The sequence below is a fragment of the Thamnophis elegans genome, chromosome 1 (assembly GCF_009769535.1).
Source record: "Thamnophis elegans isolate rThaEle1 chromosome 1, rThaEle1.pri, whole genome shotgun sequence".
NCBI lineage: Eukaryota > Metazoa > Chordata > Lepidosauria > Squamata > Colubridae > Thamnophis > Thamnophis elegans.
Genome location: NC_045541.1, coordinates 161,016,784 through 161,030,342, shown reverse-complemented (window position 1 = coordinate 161,030,342; position 13,559 = coordinate 161,016,784).

Here is a 13,559-nt window from a genome sequence, read left to right as displayed (position 1 = left end):
GAAGACAAAGTACTGAGTCAACAGTACTTTTAAAAATATTGTTTGGAAAGGTAGATGTTTTTTCTTGGATGCTGTTGTGGTTCTTTTGAAAGACTGTAACTCAGGAGTAGGGGAGGGGTTCTCTTCAAAAACAAAAAAAAGGGAAACTGCACAGCTGATTTCTAGTGTACGGCCAACAAAATGTAGTGGCACTATCTCAGAAATGGTGCTCTCCAAAAATAAGGTTAGATATTCTTACAAGCCATAATTTTCCCACTTCTACTTTATTTTATCACTATAATTCTGTGAGGGCGAAGCTATGGCACGCGTGCACCACGTGCCTCCCACCAGTTTTTGGGACTCTGCTGCGCATGCACTGGGAGAAGGGCACATGTGGGAGATGCGCACGCATGTGAGAGGTGGGGGAAGTGCAGGGGGATCTCGTGCACCTGCGTTGGGTGGGGCAAATGGGGGGCATGTATGCATGTGCAGGGGCACATGTGGGGGAGGCCACACATGCAGGTGGGGCATGCATGCATGCGAGGGCGGGGGGAGCATGAGAGGTCACAGACACATGCACAGGGCACAGGGCACACACAGGGGGTTTGCATGCATGTTGCATTATGGGTGCGCATACATTTTCGGCACGTGACGACAACAAGGTTAGCCATCACTGCTATAATTTATATGCCACTCCTTGTAATAAAAAAAAGACTCTAAGCAGTTTACAAGAAATGTGAAAATAAAATAGGAAGCATAACCAAGGAAACATAACAAAGCCAATGATAGTCAATTTCCCGTGTCCATTACCACTCCAAGGAAAAATAGTCATGAGAACTATCAGGATGTTATGTTCTTTAGGAGTTTGGTTTTTCCTATGTGGTTCAGCGTGGCTGCACATGCCCTGTTATGCACTGGGCCATGGGTGACCCACACCTACACAAGGAGTTATATTACAACACCTATTGCAGAAAAGTAGATGCAGCAGGCTATCCAGAACAACTGGGGTCTTGCTGACTTCCTTCAATGCTTCAAACAGGATTGATGCTAACTTGAGCAACCGAAAATATATCCCTCTGTGGTTCCTGCTGGCAAGAATCCCTCGGGGATGGGACAAGAAGGCTGCCCATTCAACTTTCAGTTGATCGGATGGAAAAATCTTATTGGAAGATGATGATCCTGGAGGTATCCAAGTCTTAAAGCCACATAAGGCTTTGAAGTTAACAACCAGCACATTGAGCTGTGTTCAGAAACAAACTAACAACCAATGTAAGTCTCTCAAAATAGGTGTGTTAATTGGGAGGCGCTTGTTTCAACTATTGCATTATGGGCTAGCTGTAGCTTCCAGAGGGTCTGCAGGCCAGTGGTGGGTTCCTCCGGGTATGGTTCGGTACAGCCCTACTGGTAGTAGCCGGGAGCAGCTAACAGCGTACCGGTATGGTGGCTCGTTTGGCCCACCTGCCCGCCCACATCCTATACCTGTTTTTAAAGCAACCGGCCAATTGCGCACCTGTGCACAGCCCCAAGAAGCAGCTGGGTGTCACAGGGGCAGTAGATTGTGCATGCATGTGCAGTGTGCAAAAACAGGACGCACGGCCACATGAGCAGCATACCAGTAATGACTATAAGAGCAACCCACCCCTGCTGCAATCCCAGGTAGAGCACATTGCATGAATCTCAGAGCTGACCCAAGAGTGGATCAACAATAAGCAGGGTCTCCTGTTTCAGAAAAGCTGAAAGCAGTGCACAAAATAGAGTTGTGCAAATCCCCTCCCCCCACTACACTCTTAAATGCTTGTCTAATTACCAATCTCATTAATTGTGAGACAAGTGGAGAAATTCTATACAAAATGGCATGCTTTCCAGTGGTTTCTCTGGTAGGAACCCAAGCCATTATTTTTGGCAAATTATATGAACAAAGTCATTTCACCTGTGAGGGCATTCTTCTGATATATATTTTTTAACAAACCGAAAATGTAGCATGATGTTTAGACACAGCCTGTTAAGTTTGCATTGTGCAAGCAGAGACTCATGCACATGAGGTACATTCATGACATTCTTCAAGACAAAAGTAATATTAACATCAATTTCCCAAAGAATATGCAACCACCAGATATATTTTTTCTACAGCTGTTTGTTTAGTCCAGAACTCAACTGATTCCTTAACAGATTCTGCAAAATACAGCAGAAAATGCTTCCTCCTATTAATTAACCAGACTTCGATAGCTGGTGGCTATTAGCTATAATATTAGCACACTAAGCCTTTGGAAAGAGTGAAAGATAGAAAACAAGTATTTTGGTTTCATTTCTCATGAAAAAATATTGTCCAAATGTCAGGGGTTTTACGCACATGCTACTTATTCTCGGTGATGGCAGTGGCCAATTAAAGCAGCTTCAAAAGCCAGCTCCGTGCGTGGCCATTTCTTCTGTGCTTGACTTGAATATTTCTTTAAACAGATACATAAAAAAGTGCAAACCTCCTTTCCCACAAGAAATGTGACCCAGTAAAAGACTGTCCCCTAGAGTTTTTACACACTTAGGGAAATTGGGAAATGGGACATTATGCAAACATTGGATACAATATCCAAGCCCTGTTTTGTGTGCTGTTTATGGGGGGAGGGTGTCCATTAACACTATTTTCCACTTTCTTTTTTTCCCCAAAAGGATGCCTAAGGCTGGAAAAGTAGATCTAAGCATCCCCCAATCCTTTCTCACTGCTGATCTAGACATTCTTGCAGCCCTGAAGATGCTCAGCTCAATTTTCCACCTGCAGTAGAAATGCTTCAGGCAGGCAATGAACTATAAACTCCCAGAATCAAATATAATCATCATTACTACGTGATCATTATGCACATCAGAGTAACCAGCAATCTATTAAGAAGAAACTTTGTGATCGTCCAAATTTCAATCCACTCCACCTATACAAACAGCACCAATCCCAAAGATGGCAATGAGATGGACACACACACCGATGCTGACCAAGCAAGAGGACACCCTCAAAATACATGGTGAAGAATGTTCATGGAAGACTTAAAGACTTTTTTAAAAATCACATGGGAAGACACTAAAATTCTTGCCCCCAAACCCAAATTCTAGAGAGCCCTTGCTGCCCAATATGCTACATAGCATGGGAGGATCTAATGCTAATGCTAAATGCAAACAGCCAGATGTTTCTCTCCTAAGCGCAAAGAAAAATCTGCTGTGAACTCCTTTTGGTGTCAGGAAGGGCATCCAGCCAGTAAACGCTCAGCTCTACCCCAGTCATCCCATCTCTACCCCGAATTGAGAGATTACAGAGTTGTAAAAAGGGAGTTTGAAAAGGAGGAGCAAGGATGTGGGTGCAAAAAGTCCATAGAGGTGTGGAACCTAAATGAAATATATATAATCTTCCTTCCTGGTTTTAATCTCTCTCTTTTTCTGTCTCACACACATCCAGACCACCAAGAAAGAGTGAAATATAAATGATCAAGGGCCATGATACATCTCCAGACTCAACAAGATAATGTTCAGCATTATTCCGACCAGGTATATGAGCAAAATCACATGGGTATACCAAAAGTAATCATATTGTCTGCCACTTCTCTTTCATACTCTTTATTTGCCCCCAAACAAATTGACTGAAAAGGATGTTACACCAATAGCAAACCAAACCCATCCTTCATTAACCAAGCTGATGAAAATCTCATAGACCCATTGCTTATGCCTAACCATTTGCCTAGAGCATGCTGTGCTCTCTTTAGGGAAAACCAATTCAACTGAATGGGCACCTTGCGTTCCATGGAGAACCTTGTGTACATAGAGCCAAATAATTTTGAAAATGTTTATGTGTTTGGGGAGGGGGGGTAATCAATACTACACTAAGTCAATTGTGATGCCAAAATACAGTTCCTGTTCTAGATTTCCAAGAGCTGTAAAGTCAACGAAGAGAGCACAGATGGTAGATTGTTATGGATTCAGTGTAAGTGACTAGGGAGCCTGGGTCCTTTAGACAGTCCGGTTCAGACAAATTATTGCATATTCGTCCACTCCCACATGCACATCTTCCAAACCTTGTGAAACTAGTTCAAAACTTCCGTACCACATTCTCTATATGCACCTTTAATGATCCCCCAGTTACATATTAGCACAAGCGTGGCAACCTGAGGAGCCCATCAAGCACCTTAGCAAACTATCAATCGAGTTTCCATACAGGTCATCCTATTAAGTCTTCTTCTTTTGTAATCACTGGCAAACCTAAAAGCAAGAGATCCTGCCTGGCTCTTTCTCTCCTGCTTCTGCTAATGCAACCAAGGAAAGAAGAGTGCCTGCCTCCCGCTGCAGAACCCAGCATCCTGTCAAAACCTTTGGTCCTCAAACATGCATAGAATCCATTTCTTCTCTCTGTGTGTCGGTAACTCAAGGGGAGAAGAGCAGGGATGGCTTCCCCTTTCCATCTGAGCTACAGCCAGCATTCTCTGCATCAGAAGGCTGTTGCCAGGGAAATGGGATGAATTTTAGAAGGGGAAAGCAGGGCCAGGGAGCAGCTCCTTTCAGGTGGAGAGGGAGAGGAGGAGGACTTGGGTGAGTAGAGGGGACACTTAGGCTAATATCTGATCTCTTCACGAAGGGGAAGCCGTTTCCACACACACTACAGAGACTCACAATTGCCGCAGCAAATGCCTGGCACAGAAATCAAGGCTGGCTGGCTGGCGACTTGCCTTGGGAGTAAACGAATGGACGGTCCTTCCTCCCATCTCACTCTGCTAACGTCAGCCTGGGATTTGCATGGCACAAGCAGGTGCCCACCTTCACATTGGGCACCCATTGGTCAATGGGGAGGGAGGGCAACCTGCTGTGCATAAAACTGCCCTGCCAGCTTCCCAGTTAAGGCCGATGCCCGCTCAGCTGCTTCCAGAGGGTTAAACACCGTCTCCCCCTGGCTGCCAACTCAAGTTTATTCCCACCTCCATAACATGGTTCGGAAATGTAAGCGAGGGTTATTTTAGCCTCCTTCAAATATATAGAAACACACACCACACACACACCAGAGAGAGAAGAGGGGAGGGGGGGAGGGAGAGAGAGAGAGAGAGCGTCTTCTCTGTTGGTATTCTATAGGGATGCTCAGTGCTTCCTCAGCTCCCCCCCCCATGCCAAGCATGCACACCATACTAAATGCCATGCCAGAAATAGATCTGCAAAGTTTAATTGCAATAACCCCACCCCCACCCGCCACTCAAGCTTCAGATGTAGGTGGAGGGTCTAAATGGCTGGATGATGCTAAGGAGCCTTGTCTCCACCTGCTAACAAGGGAAGCATCTTTGCCTTCTGTGGATGGGCAAAGCTGGTCCCTGGCATCTTCTCAGGCAATCAGTTCAGTGTGATGACAACCAGGCCCCATCTATCTCTCTCTTTCTCCCTCCCTCCCTCCCTCCCTCCCTCCTCCTCCCTCTCTCTCCTCTCTCCTCTTGCCCCAATCAAGTTGCTGGCATCCAAACATGCCCTAGGGGAAAGAGTTGCTCATGTTTATATCCTGTGGCTCACACTAGGTCAGGGAAGAGGCAGTGGGCAGAGTGACCAGGCAATCTACTCCTGGAGTGGGCATAGTGGATGGCAAGGGGGGGGGGGGAGAGTAGATAGCCGAGGAGAGGAGCCAGCCTTTCGCTAGCCTAGGGAAAAGCTCCAGCAGGCTCATCCAAGAAATCTTTAGAGCCAGAGGGAGGAAATCTCCTGCAGGACACCCCAGGTTGACTGAAACTAGGGAGCATTTGTAGCCAGAAAAAGCAAGCAAAGGTACCCTGTGCGCTTCTTTCCTCTTCCCCACCACCTCACACTGCATCTTCTCTCATCCTCCTCCTCTTTTTCCTCCTTCTCCCACTTTTCTCCTTCTCTCCCTCTCCCTCTCTCCTTCTCCCTCCACTCTCTCCCCCCTTCTCGCTGCTTCTCTCTCCCCTCCCTCGGCACCCCTAGTCTCTCTTTCTGCTCATTCATTCATTAATCCGGTACGAGCGTCCGCTCGCGCCCACACACACACACACACACACTATTTCCTATCATGTTCTGGCTTTGCACCTACTCCGGAACTTGGCACCTCCGACTGGCTGGGCTTCTCGGACCCCCCATCGCTCCTGGCAACAGCGGCGCAGAGCAACCTAAACTCTCCCGAAGAAGCCCTCGCCCGCACTTCCTCGGCGGAGGGAACCGGGAGAGTCGGGGGAGTGGATGGGGGGTGAGGGGGGGGTGGAGGAACAGCACGGAGATGCCGGAGAGGGAAAAGGCGGTGGCAGAGGCGGCAGCTAAGCGGGTTCCGAGCGTGCTCCTGCGGGAATCGCGAAAGAACCCCCCCACCCCCTCCCTAAGTTAGCAAACCGGCTTCTGGATCAGGAAGAGTGGGAGGGGGGGGGGAGCTGCTCCTCTTGGGTACCGTACTGTTGCGCGCCGCCGGGGACGAGAGGAAAGGGGGGTGGGGGTCAGTTCTGAGCTTAGCCCGAGAAGGAAGCTTTGGGGAAAGCGGGGGAAAGGTCAGCAGGGGAGGAGGGGGCTGCATGCTTACCAGGGCATCACGATTTTTTTCCCGTGGGGGGGAACAGAAAGAGGGGAAACACACACACACACACACACACACATACGAAGGAAAGCCGCGGCTTACACTCACCGTAGACGCCTTGTCCGGAGATGCCCTCCAGCAGCACGGTGAGCAGCCACACGACCCCGTAGGCTAAATCCATCTTGGGGGAGCAGCCACATATCCAGGCGAAGGGGACCCGGAGGGACTGGGAAGGGGAAAGGGAAGGGGAGGGAGGGGGGGAAATCGAGGGAAGGAGCTGAACCACGCTCGCTCGCCGGCTCGGCCACGGCCCGATCGCCGCTAGGGCAGAAAAGAGAAGAGAAGAGAAGAAGAGCCACCTCTCTCAGCAGCAGTAAACCGAGTCCGTTAAAAACAGAAGCTGCAGCGGCGTCCTTGCGCGGCGCGCTTGGCTGGGCGAGCGCCTCGGCGGCAGCGGGGAGCTCCGAAGCCATAGCGGGAGCACCCCCACCCCCAGCACGCGCGCACACACGCACACTCACTCACTCAGGCCTGCGGGAGGAATATCTGCTCGGATCCTTCCGGAGCGCTTGTGCTGCCGGCGATGCCGCGGCGGCTGCGGGGCCCGGGCAACTTGCCTGGCTGGCTTGATCGCTTTGGCTGACAGGGTTGGGCAGGGAAAGGCAGCAGGGAAAGCAAGGGAAGGGGGAAAGCGTGCCCGGAGCGGGGGGCGGCAGAAGCGGGGCTTGCGCGCCGCGGTCACGTTGGACTCTACGTGCTCCGTGCCGGCCCTGCCAGGCGGCCGAGGCAGCACCGAGCCGGCGACGTCAACTGCGCGCCGCCGCCCCCTTCTTCCCTTTTTTTTTCCTTCCTTCCCTCCGCTTCTCCTCCCCTCCTCGCCACGGAGCGCGATGCGATGGGAGGTGCCGCGCCTGTCTCGCTCTCCCCCCCCCCCCCGGGTCCCCCTCAGCTGTCCGCTTGGGCGAGCTCTCCGGCAGGTGTGCCAACTTCGGGGCAGCACTGCGCTCTTCGTCTGGAGGTCGGGGCGGGTCTTCAGGTCAGGTTTCCTCCGCCTCGCCTTCCCACCTGGGTTGGCCCTTTCCCTCTTTAGGACCGGCCAAAGGAGAGTGGCGGGAGGATTGGTGGGAAGAAGCCAAAAGAAGCCCGCCGTGCGGGGTGACGCTCATCCCGTTTAGATAAGAGGCAGCGGCCAGGCCACCCGAGCTGCGTTTTCTCTCCCCCTTTGGGAGAGCGTTCAGGTACTGTCAGCTGTTAGGCTTCACTGCATTCTTAATCAATTACAGACCGAGGCTTACTGGGAACTGTGAAGCTTTCCTCCGCTTCCTCTGGCCAAGTGGGCGGAGGGGCTCTGGACTTTGAAAAACCTGGAGTTGGCCGGTAGAGATAGGAAGACCCTGGTTTCTTTTTGACCCCCTCCTTAAAGGGGGTCACCAGAGGAATGAAACCCCACCGTCTCCCTTCTCTGATCTCTTTCGGAACACTAGTCATCCTTGTCATCCATTTGGACAGTAATCTTCTGATACTGACATTTGGGTCCTTTTAGGTGTGGAAATTATATCTTTGCCGGAAGCAGTGTTATTTTATTTCCCTCCTCCCCCTCCCTCCTTCTCTCTCTCTCCCCTCCCACTCCCTCCCCCGCTCTCTCCCTCCCTCTCCCTCCCCTTTCCTCCATTTCCTCCTCCCTCCCCCTCCCTTTCTCCCTCCCCCTCCCCTTTCTCTCCTCCCTCTCCCTTCCTCCACTCTCTCTCCTTCCCCCTCCCTCTCTCTCTCCCTCCCTCCCTTTCTCCCTCCTCCCCCCATCCCTCGCTCTCCCTTCCTCACTTTCTCCCTCTCCCTCCCCCTCCCTTTCTCCCTCCCTCCTCCCCCTCCTCTTTCTCCCCCACGCTCTTCCTCCCTCCTGCTCCCTCACCCTGCTCCTCTCCCTCCCTCTCCCTCCTCTCCCCTCCCTCCCTCTACTCCCTTTCCTCCCCTCCCTCTCTCTCCCTCCCCTTCCTCTCTATCCCTCCCGCTTCCTCCCCCACTCCCTCCCTTCCTCTCCTCCCTCTCTCCCTCTCCCTCCCTTCCTCCCCCTTCCTCTTTCTCTCCCTCTCTCTTTCTCCCTCCTGGCTCCCTCCCCCGCTATCTCGCTCCCTCTCCCTTCCTCCACTCCCTCTCCTTCCCCCTCCCTCTCTCTCCCCCTCCCTCTCCCTCCCTTCCCCCACCTCTCTCTCTCACACACAAACATTCTGTCTCCAAGCAGCTGCTGCTATGAAAAGTGGATCCCAGCTTTCAGGCTACACAGCATTCCTTGTCATCTGGCACTCTAACTGCTTTTAGCTCAATAACAACAATGTTGCCTTAGAAATATGTCTCCTAATTTATACCATCTTAGGAAAGGCAGCTAAGACATTTGATATGTTATTCATGGCAATGTGAATGACCAGCACACACAAATATTCAGGTAGCCCAAATCCTAAGCAGTGTATTTTTCTTCCTCTTAAAAAAAGAAAACAGGAGAGCTGACATATGGGGTAGACATCATATTGATACCTTTCCCAATTATGGATGACCATACCAGTCGTTTCAATAAGCATACATGCCAGTTGTTGGGAGTAAAAAATAATCCATCATGTATGGAGAGCACCAGGTTGGGGAAGTCTGGCTGATACCAGCAGGAGGTTCTCAACCTTGAAGCTCATCTATATGGAAAACATGATAAGGCTCTCAATCTTCCAAGGAGCTTTCAATGCATTGGAAGAAAAATGCCCAACCGTAGTAGTTGGCAGGACAAGCTCTCGTATCTTTGTATTCCATGATAAGATAATTCTTTCAGACTGAACAAGACTCTTTGCTATCAAGCAAAGTCTCTCTTCCTCCTCCTCTTCCTCCGCTGCCTCCATTCAGAAACCTGGAAGTTGGCTTAGACAATTATTTTCTTTCAAGCTCACTGGTTATGTAGGTGGTTCTTAAAGCTTGCTGAAAACCATCAGCAAGTTAAATACTCTCAGTGGACCATTTTGGGTGGATGGGTGCTGGTTTTTGTGTTGCATACAATTCTCTGGATGGGTTCACACACTGCAGGAAGCCACAATATAGTCTGTTGAGAAGATATATGGACCCAGCCTGTGTCATATATAAATCATGGTGCATGGCAAAGTGGACAATCTAAAACCATGTCTACCAGCATCCAGCTGTGGTATTCAAATTGGGCAAAACAACTTATTTGGAGGCAGAGGTTGAGAGTGTTAGCATAAATCTTTAACAAATAGCACACAAAGGGGAACACTAAGATTATTCTGGAGAAAATATACCAAGTTGTAATATGATACTGTTGTATGGGTAATCTACAATTAGATTCACAAAGACTGGTGAAAATGTAATTCAAGCCATAACCAAGGACCCAAGAATTATGAACAGAACAGAATAACAGTTGGAAGGGATCTTGGAAGTCTAGTCCAATCCCCTGCTTGAGCAGGAAACCCTACACCATTTCAGACAAATGGTTGTCCAGACACTTTTTGAAAGGCCTCCAGTGATTGAGCATTCACAACTTCTGAAGGCAAGCTACTCCATTGCTATTACCATCAGGCAACTTCTCCTTAGTTCTAGGTTGCTTCTCCCTTGGTTAGTTTCCAACCATTGTAGCATTTGAGGATATAGACAATTTTAACTGGATACTCTTGGAAAATTAGGGTGTTCGGATCACAATGAATTCAAAATGTTGAGGGAACCCTTTAGGTAGTGATCCAGGAGCTCTAATCATGATGATGATGATGATGATGATCTCTTTTATTCATTAAACATCAAACCAGGGGTGGGTTTTTCGCCCCGTTCCAACCGAACCGGTTGGAACGGGGCCGGCGGCATCCTCGTGCACGCGCGCGGTGCATGCATGCGTACTAGCGCCTGTGCGATGCTCCAGCTGCTCCTGGAGGATCGCGCAGGCGCTGTATGCGTTCTGCGCATGCGTGGAAGCGCAGAACTCGTCAAAACCGTGTAAGAAATGCGGGCGGGCGGGTGGATCCTTCGGCGTTCCCGGAAGTTACTTACTTCCGGGTTCGCCGACCAACCGGTTCGCGGGGACCGCCGCGAACCGCCTGAAACCCACCCCTGCATCAAACTCAGTCAACTGAACATTTAAAATGTATCACAAATATCATTGACTGGCGCTGATGGTTGATATGGGTTGCTGCCAGCATCCTAGGTATCAACCAAGAATATTATTATTGTTGTTGTTATCATCATTCTCATGGCCTTCCGAAAAGCTATTAAAATCTGGCTATTCCTGTAGGCCTGGGGCTGTTGACCTCTGGATTGAGGTCCAGCCCCGCTTAGATTGGATGCATGTTGTGTCTTTTTAATTTGTCATGTTTTATCTGTTTTTAATTTTTCTTAATGTCTGTTTCTGTAAGCCGCCCGGCGTCCGGGATTGGGCGGCCTATAAATTAAATAAACAGTTAACAGTTAAACAATCATCATCATCATCATCACTATTATTATGGTTAGAACCCACAATCAGCTAGTTGTTTACACAGATTTGACATTTTGGTCCACCTCTTGAATCCTTCCCAAGGACCTGGGATAGCAAGATGCTGTTGTTTGATGGTGTTAAAGGTATTGTAGGATACAAGATATTTCAAGTAAAGTGATTTAGACAACCCATTGGGGATGTTCAAATGGTGCTCCAGATGTTTTAGAATTGTCAGCCAGAAAGATGTCCAAGTATTTGTAGCAATTGTCTTCATTCAGACTCTCTATAGGGCATTGATGCCTTATTGATTCACTATTTTTGGATGATGATGATGATAATCCCCAAAGAAAACTTAGACAGAAGGGAAAAATACCCAGGCATCCTCATATGTCTCCATTCTTATTTAATTCTTCCTGTTTTAAAGGTAAATTAACAGGACACTTCTTCACTTGGCATTCAGACTATTCCACGAATAACTTCTGATCCTTGAGATCCCATAAGGTCATTTCTGTTCAATAGCCGAGTTTATACATGAAACCATTGCAATTGTTCTGAGGTCCTGCAGCCATGTGGAGCATATAGTGGACTGTTTGTCATTTGCAGAAAATTTCCCACCTTCATTCTCCTGGCCCCTAGGCTTCAGATCCCAAAAGTGGTCTTCAAAAGGGAAAGACATAATAATTTCCATTCCCCCCCCCCCAGAAACCACTGGGATTGTTTCCAGAGGATTAGAGGCATGGGATGTGAAGTGAGGATACATAAGGAGAGATGCAAATACTTTATTTTCCTTTAAAGTGTGAAATGGTGATGAGGTAGTTGTTATCCTGCTTTGTTTTTGTTTTCTCTCTGTGTGTGAGTTGTTGTACAGCTTGTGACAGCTCATAATTTCTAGATTGAATATACCCAATTAAGAGACAGCAAACTGCCAGGCAAATGGTCCTTGTCTAAGAGATGGCGGAAAGAGGTTGGGAGAGCATCTTTAGCCAGGATAATTTGTGCAACCACCATGGGACAAGAGGCCATTGGTTTATAATTTGTACATGCTATAGTCGCTGTTAGAGCTAGTTTAGTCCAGTATTTAAGGGCTAGACTAGGTGCAAGAAAAGCTAAGTTCTAGGAGGGTTTGGAAGCTAGCTGGGTGTCCTTTGGGCCAGTTGCTTTCTCACACATTTAGGAAGGAGGCGGGCAAACCACTTCTGAAAAAGTTGCCAAGAGAACTACATATACTTGTCTATTTAGTTACAAGAAGGCAAGACTGTTTGAAGGCACAGGATAAATAAATAGCATTAAGATATTCTGTAGGGCCCTGAGTTCTGACTTCCCAAGAGCATGAAGCAAACTCCTTGTCCCGACAAAAACCTCTTTTATTAATTTACTGTGAATTCTGCTCATTCACATCCAGCAAAGTCCTTCAAGGGAGGATTTACAGTCACAGACCTTATCTGGCTTGGAGAGCTGACAGGCTGATATCTGCAAAACTTGGCAAGGAGTCTCGGAGAGTCACAGAACCAATTAAGTGAACTAATTGTTCTCCTGCAAACTCCAGTCCCATTTTGCTCCTCTTTTATTTCCTCTGGTAGGGGCCAATCATCGTCCACCTGTGGCCTTACTCCAGTGGTGGGTTGCAGGCGGTATGCCCTGGTATGGGCATACCAGAGCACTGGATACTGTTCCGGTACGGTGCTCCAAAAGTCCCACCTGCCTGCCCGAGCTCCATTACCGGTCTTTTAAATCTTTGGCACTTCTGCGCATGTGCATGGTGCGTACATCACCTGCGCGACGCTCTGCTGAGCAGCTGGCGCGTCATGGAGGGACTAAGATGCACACGCGCTGTGCACGTCCATGTGAATGCCACCGGGCCCGTTCCAACCGTACCAGTTGGAACAGGATCCGGAACCCACCACTGCCTTACTACCAAGTTGACCCCTGTTCTTTAGCTGTGCACACTGGGAACATGGCTCCAGCTGTTTGTCTGCCTCACTGATGTCTGACTCTGAAGGCAGCTGATAACTGGCATATTGGCTCTGGCCCCCTCTCTGCCTCTGACACAGAGCCCTCATCAGAGCCTTCCTCAGACTCCAGGACTGCCCCATGTTCCTCCACAGCCTCCTCACTGTCCGGATCTGCTGCTAACTCTGCTGGTCGCTGGCGGGCCACAACACCCTGGTAGAAACCTCACTAACTTCTTGTCCAGTGTGATGTTATTGAGTGCATGGCACACATCATGCAATTTGTGTCAATTGCATTAGCCGATTATACTTCTTATCATGTACATGTTGATGAAACTATGATGCATGTGACATTGTAATAGTTCATACAGCACATCACATAATCCTCTGTAGTTTTATGTAAAAGGAGTCCCAGGAGTGTCTTGACCTATGAAAAATAAAGCCATTAGATTTAATAAAATTTAGTCTTCTGGTTAGTATCAATATACTATAGCTGTGCCCCCCCCCCAACCTTTATGGCTTGGCGGACCAGCGGAAGGAGTGGAGAGGGGAACCAGGCCACTTGACTTGTGCAAGTTGAGTTTCACACACACGTGCACACTGGACTTTCCGCTTACAGAGCTTGGTTTCGAACAGATCATGGCCCAGTAGTGGGCTG